A 15,039-nucleotide genomic window follows, 5' to 3' on the forward strand; every position below is an offset into this window, starting at 1 on the left:
TACAGACAAAATCACCGCGGTTCCTGGGTCAAACATTGACGAGTCGCTGAACATGCAAGCAGCGTAGCATTTCAAATCCTCCCTAAGAGAATTTCCCCCCTGAAAGACGGACATTTACAACTAAGTTGGGTTGTTTTTTTTCTGCCATGAGGGAAATTGATGGGCTTGAACACGCCTCCCCACCCCCGGCCTATATCTCGTTTTTGGATTGTCACATTAAGCTTGGCCTATTGTAGAACCATCTTTAAGTGATATTGAACTACCATCCATATTCAATGAGAGAGAGAGAGAGAGAGAGAGAGAGAGAGAGAGAGAGAGAGATGTCATGCACGGAAACACAGTGTTTGTTGTTTAGTAGCTCGTTACACCAAAATCTTAAGAAAATATTTTGTCCAATAAACTTGATGCGTTTACTTTTGGCTAATATTAATTAAGGATGCTTATTAGTTAATTATTTCTGTGGTAATTCTTTGCATTTCAATTACAAACTGTCATGGTACTAACTAGTAGAAAAAAGTTTTAGAATATGTTAAAGAGGATATCATAAATTCCTGAATCTACTCTCTGGTAAATACACCGAGACCTGGTACAGTAATTGTTCGATGGGATACTATGCATGCACATACTTTAAACTTAAAAGCACTTTGGTTTCTGAAAATTATTCGAATAAAATTTTAAAGATTTTGATATAAAAATAACTATTTCTAAATTACGGATATCTACTCATGAATTGATGATTGAAGTTGGTAGATATTCTGGTATATGTAATTAACAATAGTGATACTGTGTTTAAGTATATGTTATGCAATATCACTCCTTGATTAATTAAAATGTATTTTTATGCTGCCCTTGAAGGCCCTAACTTGATTGGAAAATGTTCTATGATTATGTTCTATGTTCTATGACCTCTGACCTGTTATTGTGATGACTTCACAATGCACGTGACGTAATTACGTAGCTAACCTAATTGTTACGTAATTGTTTATCATTGTTGAGTGTATTTTCTGCCTAATAAGGTTATAACTAGTCCTGACATCGGTGATTTATTTGAGAAATTTTAGCAATGAAAGGAAAACCGCAGGGATTTCTACCACTGTTGAGAGTAGACAGCGGGATTCCGGAGTCACACAGTGAGAAGTTGTAAGTTTCAAGACAAATTATACTAGTAACTACTAATTACCAGTATATAAAACCATCAAATCCCCATCAGTTAACGTTAAACATTCAGGATTTTGATGTACATATTCCGTTGGTTTTTTTTTTTTTAATTATCATTATTATTATAGTGAGCTGAAGACCAAAGAGAGAAAAACAAAGAAAGCTGGCAAAACACAAAATAGAGGAAAGAAGGGACCAATTGAATTGCCTCCTGTATTCCATATTCAGGGGAAACCGTTCTTCCCTCCTATCAAAGCAGGAGGCAAAACCATGAAATTACCAAAAGTATCCAAAAAAGACGAAGACGTCCTCAAGAATTTTCGTTTGGGAATTGGTCTAAGTGATGCCTTGCCATCCATCTATCCAAAGAATACTAGGATGTAAAGGGATATAGCTGCAATGAAGGGACACTACTCTGGAAATTAGCATTATGGATATTGTCACTCATTTATTGATGAAATAAGTTTTACCATTTAAATATGCATATGTTTACCTGATCACGACATAGGGCTCACGGCGGGTGTGACCGGTCGATGGGGGATGCTTACTCCTCCGAGGCACTATGGAGAGCCAAAATAACAAACTCAAAAGATTAAAAAAAAAAAAAAAAATTCTAATTCAATTAATGGAAATTATGTTTTTGCACTTGATATACGAAAAAATTCATGATATCAAATTTGAGATTTTAAAAAGACATATTATATAGTCCCTGAGTACAATGTCAATTTTTAAAATTTCACATAATTTTCAAGGTCATGTCTTATAATTCAAAATGGAACTAAAAAACTGGGGGTTGTCCTCTCTCTAAAAAAAAAAATCATTGCGAGCATCAAGACAATCGAATTACTATTGCGCGTATTTTCAATTCTATTCAATTGAAGAGAGCAATAATCAAATTATTGCGAGCATTATTTGAATTGATGTGCTCATTATTGTTCTCTTTAATTGAGTTGTAGTGCACATGAATTCAATTGTTGATATCATTATAGATTAATTGATTCATCTCCATTCAGTTGTATAGCGCTCATCAATTCGGTAGAATAATTAATGACTTAATGATATTGTTTAACAATTAAAGATATTTTCAATTATTTGGGTTTATGTTTATTTTGCGCTCCATAAGACACCTGACCTCTGATATTTCAAGGGGTCCGTGTTCGCCGAATTCTTTATTTCATATTCGTTTCTTATATTATACGAATTATGAGTTTGATCACTGTTGGTTATCAATTCACCATTCATGTATATATATTCTAAGAATCAATGAATCATATATTGTTTTGCAATGTAATTGTATTACCTAATTTCATGCAGGATTTGAGTTAATAAATGTATTAGATTGCTGCGGTTGTTGATTTATCCTCCACCACCCACCACCCCCACCTCCTCGTCATGAATCAGTGACTTTATTCTGTTTTGCAACCATATGTAAACTTTTCTCTTGTACCAAGGGATTTGTTGCTGAGCAAATCGAGGGACCAAATGTGACCAGCCATGAGATTTTGGTTCCAAATGAGGAATTTATCAAATATGAGATTTTTGCTTTACAATGATACACATGTATGCCTAATTGCTTTTTAGCATTGTTTAACAAATGTAATGTTCCAGAATAATTATTATTAATGATACATCTAAATCTACACTTATCCATAAAGTCTATACACGCACCCACGCGAGTTTAAAAACAAAAGTACTTGCGTATTTATTTTTTCTCCTATAATGCCTGTTGAATCAAGCTCACAAACGTTATAATTGTTTATTTCTGTTTTCACCGTTATAATTAATTAATCACCCCCATAACTACCATTGCTCTCAGATATACTCGAATATCGTGCAGGAAAGAAAACCCGGGTCGTTTCTTCGTTGTCTTATACAATGGATGATGGAACAGTACAGAGTACAGACATTCGACGTACAGCTCGATTGACTCACTAAAGTTTTTACATTTGATCTTTCACATTCCTATTTACTCAGTAGCAACCACCACCCATTTTTTAAAAATTACCCAAAACAATAAAAATCAGGTGTAATTACCAATTTTGAGTATGCTGATTTCAAATCTGGATTCCTTTTACTCCAATTTCTTATAGAAAATGAGGTATAGTGTCTTAAACACCCCTACCGTCAGGTTGCCTAAAACGGAAAATGTTTCATTTCGCATCAAAAAGTGACCCAACTTTATTTCTTGAAACACCATTACCCAAAACAATAAAAAGCAGGTGTAATTACCAATTTTGAGTATGCTGAATCCAATTCTGAATTCCTTTTACTCCACTTCCTTACAGAAAATGAGGTATAGTATCTTAAACACCCCTACCGTCAGGTTGTCAAAAATTGAAAATGTTCCATTTCACATTAAAAAGTGACCTGAAAGTTATTTCTTGAAATAAGGCATACAACAGAAAAGGAAAACAATTAATACTGAATTGTTCCATGAACATTCTTAGTTGTTTTGGAAAGAATATATATATCTCACCTCTGGACTTCACAGATACAGGAGAGGAAGAGGAATACGGAGCGGATCAACGCTCTTAAATTTAATCAGATTGGGCCGTAGCCTAATGAACTGATGAACAGGAGCAAAAGTAAAATTAATAGGAAAACTAATTTATTAAACATCAGCAAGTCTTTTCCGAGAACTTCTGGTAGAGCTGTCGGGGGAGGGGGGGGGGGGGGGGCTGAGTTGCATCATTATCAGAATTTACCGAAACAGTGGACTCTCTGGCCAGTCTGGGGGCTGAGCTAGTTGGATCAGAACTGACAGAAGCAGAACTCTCTGGCCAGTCGGGGGGCTGAATGGTATCAGAATCTATTATTTATTTATTTTTATTTTTTCAAAATTCAGAAATTTAAAAACTGCATGATCAGATTTTTTTGGAACACTAATAATTAATGTCCCTTTATTGCGATGACTCTTCAAGTACAAACCATGATACTAAAAAAATGAAATGAAATGATAGATAAATAAATAAATAAAATATTTGTAAGTTACTTTATTTATCTGTAAGTAAGTCACTAATTAAGTGTAACTGGTGGCAGTGCAACTTGCAAGTGAAAATTGCATCATCTGTAGCTTATGACCCCTTTTGCCTTGCCTTGTAATTAATATTGTTGAAAATTTGGCAAATAGCATTTTTAACCCCCCAGTCCATACCCCACTTTTCTTTAAACGTTAAAAATCCAGCTAATTCAGTGAGGAAGAAATGTCACTACCATATTTCGAATTTCCTCTAGACTATATCAAATTAAATACCGCACTGCTATCAGTCACAGATTGACACTGGTAGGGATATGGGGACCTGGTCTGTGAGTGTGATGGAAAAGATTCTGATGAAAATAAAGATTCACTCATCATTCAGAAATGTATAAACATTGTATTACTGTATACCAACGGTACGTTGTGAGTACGTTAATAATGGGAGTTATCTTTCCTTGGATATCTAAATCAATCAAATACTATATGAACACGGGCAATTATCGTCCATGTTTGACCTTAGTATAATTTATTTATGCATAAAATGTATTAATATGTCACTCTTTGTTGCGTATTTCACCGTTAAGTAAATGTTTACATATACTCGCTCTGCTTAATCGCTTCAATCTCAAAGGGATTTTCTGGAATGTGCCTAATCACGTGAGATACGCTAAATATAGCTATTTTAGATCCGAACGATCAACTTCGCATCATTCGTAGGCTCTAGGTTTATCCATACTAGCCCGTAAAAAATAAGGTGGAACCTCGTCCCACTTTTCCTGTAGAAATAAGAATAGAACATGACGCGCCACCTAGCGAGCGTGGTTGTTAGCACAAATACTTACAAAATCGCAAAGTACGTCTTTTTTACAGGGAGAAAAACGCATTTTACTTTCACTTTTCTAAAAGCCAATAACTCCCGTTATATATTCTACGAGCATTCTCTTCTGGGGCTAAAAATTAAAGTTCTGAATTTAGGTACTTGTAAGTACTATATATATTTAAATATTTTTTTCTTAAACCAATAAATATGAAGAAGAAAAATAAAAGTAAAAAAAAAAAAAAAAAAAAAAAAATGCGGAATTTTTTAACGTGATGAACAATATACGATGGTTATGACGTTATTTCTCTATTTACGCAATTACCTCATTTGGACTCAAAGTCTCATATGACTCGTCACAAATAGTGGCGAAAGAAAATCTCTTGCTATTCGTGAAAAGTTTACCAACATATAATATATAATTTCTCATACCTGTGTCAAATTGATACATTGTTACATGTTGTTTTACGTCCTATTGAGAAATCTTCACTCTGTAAAGACTCTGCTTCAGGTGAGGTGCCACTTTCTATCTATGCATGTCACTTTCAGCCAGATAGATGCATGTGAGGGTTCTTTATCGTACAAATGCCTACCATGACCTCTGATTTCTAAGGTCATATCCGAAAGACCCACACTTTCAACTTTTATACCGGGGGCTTAACAACAGAACAGTCCGACACAACGTATCTTAAAGCTATATTGGGTATGACACCCGAGCTGAAGGCACAAGTGACCTTTTCCGACAGAAAGCCGTTGTCGTAAACCTCTCCTCCATTCACCGTGACAATTTCAATCAAAAGCATCCTTTGGAAGAGGATACCAGCCTGATTAAATGAAAAGTCGGACCCTCTTGAAAGAGGAGATAATTCAAATAACTGAATTTTAGGTGGATGCAACTTTCAAAATATATAGATATATGTATATTTAACTCAAAAAACACTGTACCAGGAATGCCAATATGATATTATACAGAAAGTTTTCTTATAAGATTCAAGTTTGTTCAAACAGAAACATCTCGGACTGATAATTGTGTTACATACTAGGCTAACCGTGTTACAGATTTCAGACTTCCGTGCTGTGTGCATCAATTGAATTCTTGCTCTCTTCGAATGAATTATAGCGCTCATCAAATCATTTAATTTTACATGATGCACCTTTTCATTGGTTGAAAAATTATTGGAATATTGTATCCAACGAAAAAAAGAATAAATGGCCAGAACTACTTTCTATTGGAATGTTGGGGATTCTTCTGGATGCTTGTATTTATATATATATATATAGAGAGAGAGAGAGAGAGAGAGAGAGATTTGGGAATCCTGAAAAGAAATACTTAACAATTCTATCGATCTATAAAAATTTATTAAACAAAAACAAATATCAAATATAAATAACGATTAATTATGCAAAATGAAATAAACATGGCTATTTGAGGACACCCCCCCCCCCCCATTTTAACAAAACGCGTCTGCTTCTGCCACAACATCTTATTGATAGACATTCAGAGGCCTGTGGCTTCTGCAATTTCGGGCTGAGAATTAAATGTATTCAACTGGGAATGACAATAGTCCAGTTTGCAAACTTGCAACAACTTCCTTCTTGTCACGAACCCAAATACCAGATACACCGCACACTGCCTCAGAGATACTGCAATATCGTAGCCCTTTAAAACGACTATATGGTTTCGAACTCTGGCATAATATGTTCTTCCATAATCCTGCCAGGCACGGTAGATATCAAAATCATAAAAGCCAGGAAAACGTCAGATATTTCGGACTAAAAATGTTTATAAGAGGGCACCGAAACGAGGCTTTCGTACGACGTTACGACAGCTTAGGAATTCACTCATAAAACTCGAAAAACTCTATGTAACATGCACTCACTTGTCCACCTGGAAGCCGTGACAACCCTCAAGAGAACCCTACCTGGCATCCCACATCTTGATTATGCATGTGCCCCACGCTTTCCGTTAGTACCGACATTGAACTTTGCATTCTACTCGACAAAATTCCTGCAATTCTCTCAACAGAACTTATCTCTAAGTCATCCTTTTAAAACTGCATTCTTCAGTCCACAAGAAACCCGTTTGCCCAACAGTAAACAACAGTTCGTGGAAGTCGCCATTAGTTCTAACGGATTTAGTGGGTTGTTGTTTTTTTTTCATTAAAGTTGTGTATTGGGGAGGTCCTCAGTACCCCTCCCCCTCCTTGTCCCAAAAGGCGACTAAATGGGGCGGTCCTTCGGATGAGACCGTAAAAACCGAGGTCTCGTGTCACAGCAGGTGTGGCACGATGAAGATCCCTCCCTGCTCTATGACCATAAGCGCCGAGTCTAGGCCTAAATTTTGTAGCTCTTCACCGGCAGAGGTGACGTCTCCATATGAGTGAAAGACTCTCGAGAACAATAAACAACAGTAAACAATATTTAATCAATCGAAATGACGTAGACTGTAGTCCAAGAATATTTCGTTAATTCAAGTCAAATCAAATAATGTTTTATCATATAAACTCAATGTTTTAGAATATTAAATGATAAGGAATGAATTTATCATTTTTTTTTTCGTTGGATGGAGGAATTTCACGGGGAAAAAAGACGGAAAACTGCATCATTGCACTACATTTGCAATTACGCAGTTTCCCGGTGTGTGTGTTTTTTTCGTGGAATTTCTCCATCCAACGAAAAAACAATAAATTCATTCCTTAATTCATTTGAAGACAGCAAGAAATAGTCTTAGAATATGTTAAAGAGGATATCAATATGATAAATTTCAGAATCTACTCTCCGGTAAATACACCGAGACCTGGTACAGTAATTGTTCGATGGGATACTACATATGCATACACATACTTTAAACTGAAGGAGCACTTTGGTTTTGAAAATTACCTGAATAAAATATAAAAGATCTTGATATCAAAATATTTAGGCCCTATTTGTGAATTACGGATATCTACTCGATATTAATTGATTGTGGTTGTATCTTGCTTAGCGTCTCAGACGCTCGAGAATTTTTCACTCATATGGAGACGTCACCAAGACCGGTGAAGGGCTTCAGATTTAGGCCTATGCTCGGCGCTTACGGCCATTGAGCAGTGAGGGTTCTTTAGCGTGCCACACCTACTGTGACACGGGTCATCCGTTTTTAAGGTCATCTGCGATGACCCGTGTTCATACTTGATGCCGAGCGTCGCTACCCGTTATAACGACTTAGGTCTGTCATGGCCGGGATTCAAACCTCCGCCTATACGCATGCAGGGCGAACGCTCTATAACCTCTCCGCCACCGCGGCGGTTCTATTGAAGTTGGTAGATATTCTGGTATATATATGCAGTTAACAATAGTGATACTGTGTTTAAAGTATGTGTTATGCAATATCACTCCTTAATGTATTTTTATGCTGCCCTTGTTCAAAGGCCCTAACTTGATTGGAAAATGTTCTATGACCTCTGACCTGTTATTATGATGACATCACAATGCACGTGACGTAATTACGTAGCTAACCTAATTGTTACGTAATTGTTCATCATTGTTGAGTGTATTTTCTGCCGAGTAAGGTTATAACTAGTCCTGACATCTGTGATTTATTTGAGAAATTTTAGCAATGAAAGGAAAACCGCAGGGATTTCTACCACTGTTGAGAGTAGACAGCGGGATTCCGGAGTCACGTAGTGAGAAGTTGTAAGTTTCAAGACAATTTATACTAGTAACTACTAATTACCAGTATATAAAACCATCAAATCCCCATCAGTTAACGTTAAACATTCAGGATTTTGATGTACATATTTCGTTGTTTTTTTCTTATTTTTTTTCTTATTATTATTATCATCATTATTATTATAGTGAGCTGAAGACCAAAGAGAGAAAAACAAAGAAAGCTGGCAAAACACAAAATAGAGGAAAGAAGGGACCAATTGAATTGCCTCCTGTATTCCATATTCAGGGGAAACCGTTCTTCCCTCCTATCAAAGCAGGAGGCAAACCCATGAAATTACCAAAAGTATCCAAAAAAGACGAAGACGTCCTCAAGAATTTTCGTTTGGGAATTGGTCTAAGTGATGCCTTGCCATCCATCTATCCAAAGAATACTAGGATGTAAAGGGATATAGCTGCAATGAAGGGACACTACTCTGGAAACTAGCATTATGGATATTGCCACTCATTTATTGATGAAATAAGTTTTACCATTTAAATATGCATATGTTTACCTGATCACGATATAGGGCTCACGGCGGGTGTGACCGGTCGACAGGGGAGATGCTTACTCCTCCGAGGCACTATGGAGCGCCAAAATAACAAACTCAAAATATTAAAAAAAAGTTTTTATTCAAGTAATGGAAATAAATAATTATGTTTTTGCACTTGATATACGAAAAAAATCATGATATCAAATTTGAGATTTTAAAAAGCCATATTATATAGTCCCCGAGTAATGTCAATTTCAAAAATTTCACATAATTTTCAAGGTCTTTTCTTAAAATTCAAAATGGAACTTAAAATTAAGTGGAGGTTAGAAATCAAATTTTTAAGGTATTGGCGAAAATACTGAATTTTTATAGAAAATTTCAAGTAAATTAATAATAAAAAAAAAAAAAAATCAGAATCGCGGTGCTCTTTTTTGAAAAACTATATCAACCGAATTGATAAATTACAACGTTTAAACTAGTTCCAAGTCTCAACTACTCCTATCATAAATTATAAAACTGAAATACACGCGTACGTATACGAGTATAAAAATAGATGATTTATTGGTTGAAATAGAAACTGTAATATGCAGATTTAAAACTTTTGATCAATCAATCCTTCCCCTCAAAATAAAGTCCCTGCCAAGCCCTTTCAAAATTTGAATTGACACAAAATGTTTCAACTGGATAGAGTTCAGTAATAGGTGTGTAATATGTTTGTACTAATGGGATCAGTATTGAACCAGTAAATACTTAGTTGTAGTATCCCGCGCAGTTGTGTTCAAAAGATCAGGAGCTAACTTTCTTAACGTTTTCATCAAATCAATTAGGTGGAATTATTGCTCGCAAAATTCATTTTGGAGCTCGGTATAAATCGATATGATGATCTTTTCAATTCAATTGAAGAATCATTTGCAATGCTTTTGTATAAGGAACTAATTTGCGCATCAATTGTTTTAAAGAGAGCAATAATTCATTTAAAGAGATCATTAAATTTAATTGTGGATATGTAGAATTGAAGATGTATCTAATTATATAGTTGTCCCCTCTCTAAACAAAATCATTGCGAGCATCAAACAATCGAATTACTATAGCGCGTATTTCCATTGCTATTCAATTGAAGAGAGCAATAATTAAATTATTGCGAGCATTATTTGAATTGATGTGCTCATTATTGTTCTCTTTAATTGAGTTGTAGTGCGCATGAATTCAATTGTTGATATCATTATAGATTAATTGATTCATCTCCATTCAGTTGTATAGCGCTCATCAATTCGGCAGAATAATTAATGACTTAATGATATTGTTTAACAATTAGAGATATTTTCAATTATTTGAGTTTATGTTTATTTGGCGCTCCATAAGACACCTGATCCTACTTCTGATATGCCAAGGGGTCCGTGTTCGCCCAATTCTTTATTTCAAATTCGTTCCTTTTACGAAATACATGTATGAGATTAATCACTGTTGGTTATCTTCACCATTCATGTATATATATTCTAAGAATCATATATTGTTTTGCAATGTAATTGTATTACCTAATTTCATGCAGGATTTGAGTTAATAAATGTATTAGATTGCTGCGGTTGTTGATTTATCCTCCACCATCCACTACCCCCTCCCCTCTCTCTCTTGTCATGAATCAGTGACTATATTCTGTTTTGCAAGCATAGGTTGGTAAACTTTTCTCTTGTACCAAGGGATTTGTTGCTGAGCAAATCGAGGGACCAAATAGTGGCGAAAGAAAATCTCTTGCTATTCGTGAAAAGTTTACCAACATATAATATATAATTTCTCATACCTGTGTCAAATTGATACATTGTTACATGTTGTTTTACGTCCTATTGAGAAATTTTCACTCTGTATGTAAAGACTCTGCTTCAGGTGAGGTGCCACTTTCTATCTATGCATGTCACTTTCAGCCAGTAGCCGTGAGGGTTCTTTATCGTACAAATGCCTACCATGACCTCTGATTTTTAAGGTCATATCAGAAAGACCCCCACTTTCAACTTTTATACCGGGGGCTTAACAACAGAACAGTCCGACACTACCTATCTTAAAGCTATATTGGGTATGACACCCGAGCTGAAGGCACAAGTGACCTTTTCCGACAGAAAGCCGTTGTCGTAAACCTCTCCTCCATTCACCGTGACAATTTCAATCAGAAGCATCTTTGGTAGAAGAGGATACCAGCTTGATTAAATGAAAGGTCGGACCCTCTTGAAAGAGGAGATAATTCAAATAACTGAATTTTAGGTAGATGTAACTTTATATATATATATATATATATATATATATATATATATATATATATTTCATTCAAAATCCACTGTATAAGGAATGCCAATATATTATACAGAAAGTTTTCTTATAAGATTCAAGTTTGTTCAAACAGAAACATCTCGGACTGATAATTGTGTTACATACTAGGCTAACCGTGTTACAGATTTCAGACTTCCGTGCTGTGTGCATCAATTGAATTCTTGCTCTCTTCGAATGAATTATAGCGCTTATCAAATCATTTAATTTTACATGATGCACTTTTTCATTGGTTGAAAAATTATTGGAATATTGTATCCAACGAAAAAAAGAATAAATGGCCAGAACTACTTTCTATTGGAATATTGGGGATTCCTCTGGATGCTTCGTATTTATATATAGATTAGGGAATCTTGAAAAGAAAAAACTTAACAATTCTATCGATCTATATAAATTTATTAAACAAAAACAAGCAAATATCAAATATAAATAATGATTAATTATGCAAAATGAAATAAACATGGCTATTTGAGGACTTATATATATATATATATATATATATATATATATATATATATATATATATCACTCTGATCAATCATATAACGGCTTATTGATAGAAATTTACAAAACACGGACAAGTCACGGACGCACGGAAATAGAAAAAATTGTACAAATCACGGATTCATTTTGCACGGATAATAAAATTGTCCGTGCATTTTTTTAAATCATAGAATCAATTGATTTGTGACTTTGAATATACTTTGAATTGTTTTGTGTACACCCCAGGGAATATAATTATGTAATTAGAATCTATCAGTGACAGATATTTTCAGTGCATTGTGACGTCACCGTAATTGTTTCGTCACAAACATTTGTCCGTGATTTGTATGCAATATTTCCGCGATTCCTTCATTACATTATAATAAACATGTACTTGGCCCCTTGACACACCCAAATCGTTATAACGGTTGACGCTCGGCATCAGGTGTGAATGTCACGGATCCTCGGAGATGACCTTAAAAACGGATGTCCCGTGTCACAGTAGGTGTGGCACGCTAAAGAACCCTCTCAGCTCAATGGCCATAAGCACCAAGCATAAGGCATGAGTGAAAAATTCTCGAGCGAGACGTTAAGCAAGATACAATCACAATTAATTAATGAGTAGATATCCGTAATTCACAATTAGGGCCTAAATATTTTTCTATCAAAATCTTAAAAATTTTATTCAGATAATTTTCAAAACCAAAGTGCTCATTAAGTTTAAAGTATGTGCATGCATCTCTCTCTCTCTCTCTCATTGAATATAGGTTGGTAGTTCAATATCACATAAAGATGATTCCACAAGAGGCCAAGCTTAATGTGTTCAAGCCCACTAAAGGAGATTAAGTACTAGGGGTATATTCCCTAATATAAAAACACAAGCTTTTATTAGGGGGTGATATACGCGACTTATTCTAACAAAAATGTTAAGACTTAGTTTCATGGTTGACTAAACTTCTTTAATTCTTATACTCTGTCTCAATGTATCCTAGTCATTAGACAGAACCACGGGCACTGGAAGTTAATGTAAATATATAGTACGTGCAGCACATACTATATATTTACATTAACTTCCAGTGCCCGTGGTGACATGAAGGAAGTTGTTGCAAGTTGCAAACTGAACTATTGTCATCCCCGGTTGAATACATTTAATTCTCAGCCCGGAATTGAAGAACCCACAGACCTCTGCATTTCGGAGGTTGACAAAACACGGACAGTCACGGATGCACGGAAATAGATAAAAATAGTACAAATCACGGATTCATTTTGCACAGATGATAAAATTTTCCGTGCATTTTTTGAAATATAGAATATGCTATTGATTTGTGACTTCGAACATGCATTGAAATTTTTTATTGTGCAAGTAGGTAGGGGATATATGTAGGTAGAATCAGACATTTTCCGTGCATTGTGACGTCACTGTAATTGTTATAAACATGCGAAATTTTCACTAAATTACAGACAGAAGACTATACTTCTTTCATAATACAAGAATAATATTTTATTTCAATTGTTATTTCTTATAATTCTTCAATAAGAACAATTTACAGAATTTCCGTGACTTTGGTATCTTAAAATCGTCCGTGAATCCGTGACTTTAAAAACGTCGTCCGTGACTCTTTTTTTTTTTTTCTTTTTTTTTTTTTCTGTTTATGCAATTTCCGTGATTTTATGTGTTTACGATAAATAATAATGATAAATGTGTTTCTAGTCTTCAAAACGAAAATCAATTATTTCATATCTTTATCTGTAAAATTTTATGACAGTGCAATGTCAAATTCGATTTCGTCCGCTGCTCAAATGAACATTGCAAATATAATGCATTCTCCGGAACAAAATATTACTGTTCACTTTATGAATTCAGATGTTCAGAAATATGGAAGGGACTGTGGTGTTTATGCAATTGCAATCGCATTGAAGTTGTATTTCGGTGGACTCCAAGAACACATTACGTTTAGTACAGAAGCAATGAGACCCCATTTAATGGATTGCATAAACAACGAAATTTTCCGTAAATTCCCTTCATGTTTCACCCACGATGTCGAAATTCAACACTTAGCACTAAACAAATTAGGAAGTCAAATACAAGTTAGTACACATGTAATACACTTTTTGTAAATTCACGGAAATTGTTATCATCCGTGCAAAATGAATCCGTGATTTGTATTATTTATCAAATCGCGGACAGATTTTTTATGCTGCCCTTGAAAGCCCTAACTTGAATGGAAAATGTTCCATAATTATGTTCTATGACCTCTGACCTGTTATTGTGATGACATCACAATGCACGTGACGTAATTACAATTGTTCATCATTGTTGAGTGTATTTTCTGCCGAGTAAGGTTATAACTAGTCCTGTCATTTGTGATTTATTTGAGAAATTTTAGCAATGAAAGGAAAACCGCAGGGATTTCTACCACTGTTGAGAGTAGACAGCGGGATTCCGGAGTCACGCAGTGAGAAGTTGTAAGTTTCAAGACAAATTATACTAGTAACTACTAATTACCAGTATATAAAACCATCAAATTCCCACCAGTTAACGTTAAACATTCAGGATTCTGATGTACATATTCTGTTGGTTAACTTTTTAAAATTATTATTATCATTATTATAGTGAGTTGAAGACCAAAGAGAGAAAAACAAAGAAAAATGGCAAAACACAAAATAGAGGAAAGAAGGGACCAATTGAATTGCCTCCTGTATTCCATATTCAAGGGAAACCGTTCTTCCCTCCTATTAAAGCAGGAGGCAAAACCATGAAGGTACCAAAAGTATCCAAAAAAGACGAAGAAGTCCTCAAGAATTTTCATTTGGGAATTGGTCTAAGTGATGCCTTGCCATCCATCTATCCAAAGAATACTAGGATGTAAAGGGATATAGCTGCAATGAAGGGACACTACTCTGGAAATTAGCATTATGGATATTGTCACTCATTTATTGATGAAATAAGTTTTACCATTTAAATATGCATATGTTTACCTGATCACAACATGGGGCTCACGGCGGGTGTGATCAGTCGACGGGGGATGCTTACTCCTCCGAGGCACTATGGAGCGCCAAACAAAAAACAAAAAAAAACTCAAAAGATAAAAAAAAGTTCTAATTCAAGC

This window comes from Ostrea edulis, chromosome 3 (genome assembly GCF_947568905.1).
Source record: "Ostrea edulis chromosome 3, xbOstEdul1.1, whole genome shotgun sequence".
NCBI lineage: Eukaryota > Metazoa > Mollusca > Bivalvia > Ostreida > Ostreidae > Ostrea > Ostrea edulis.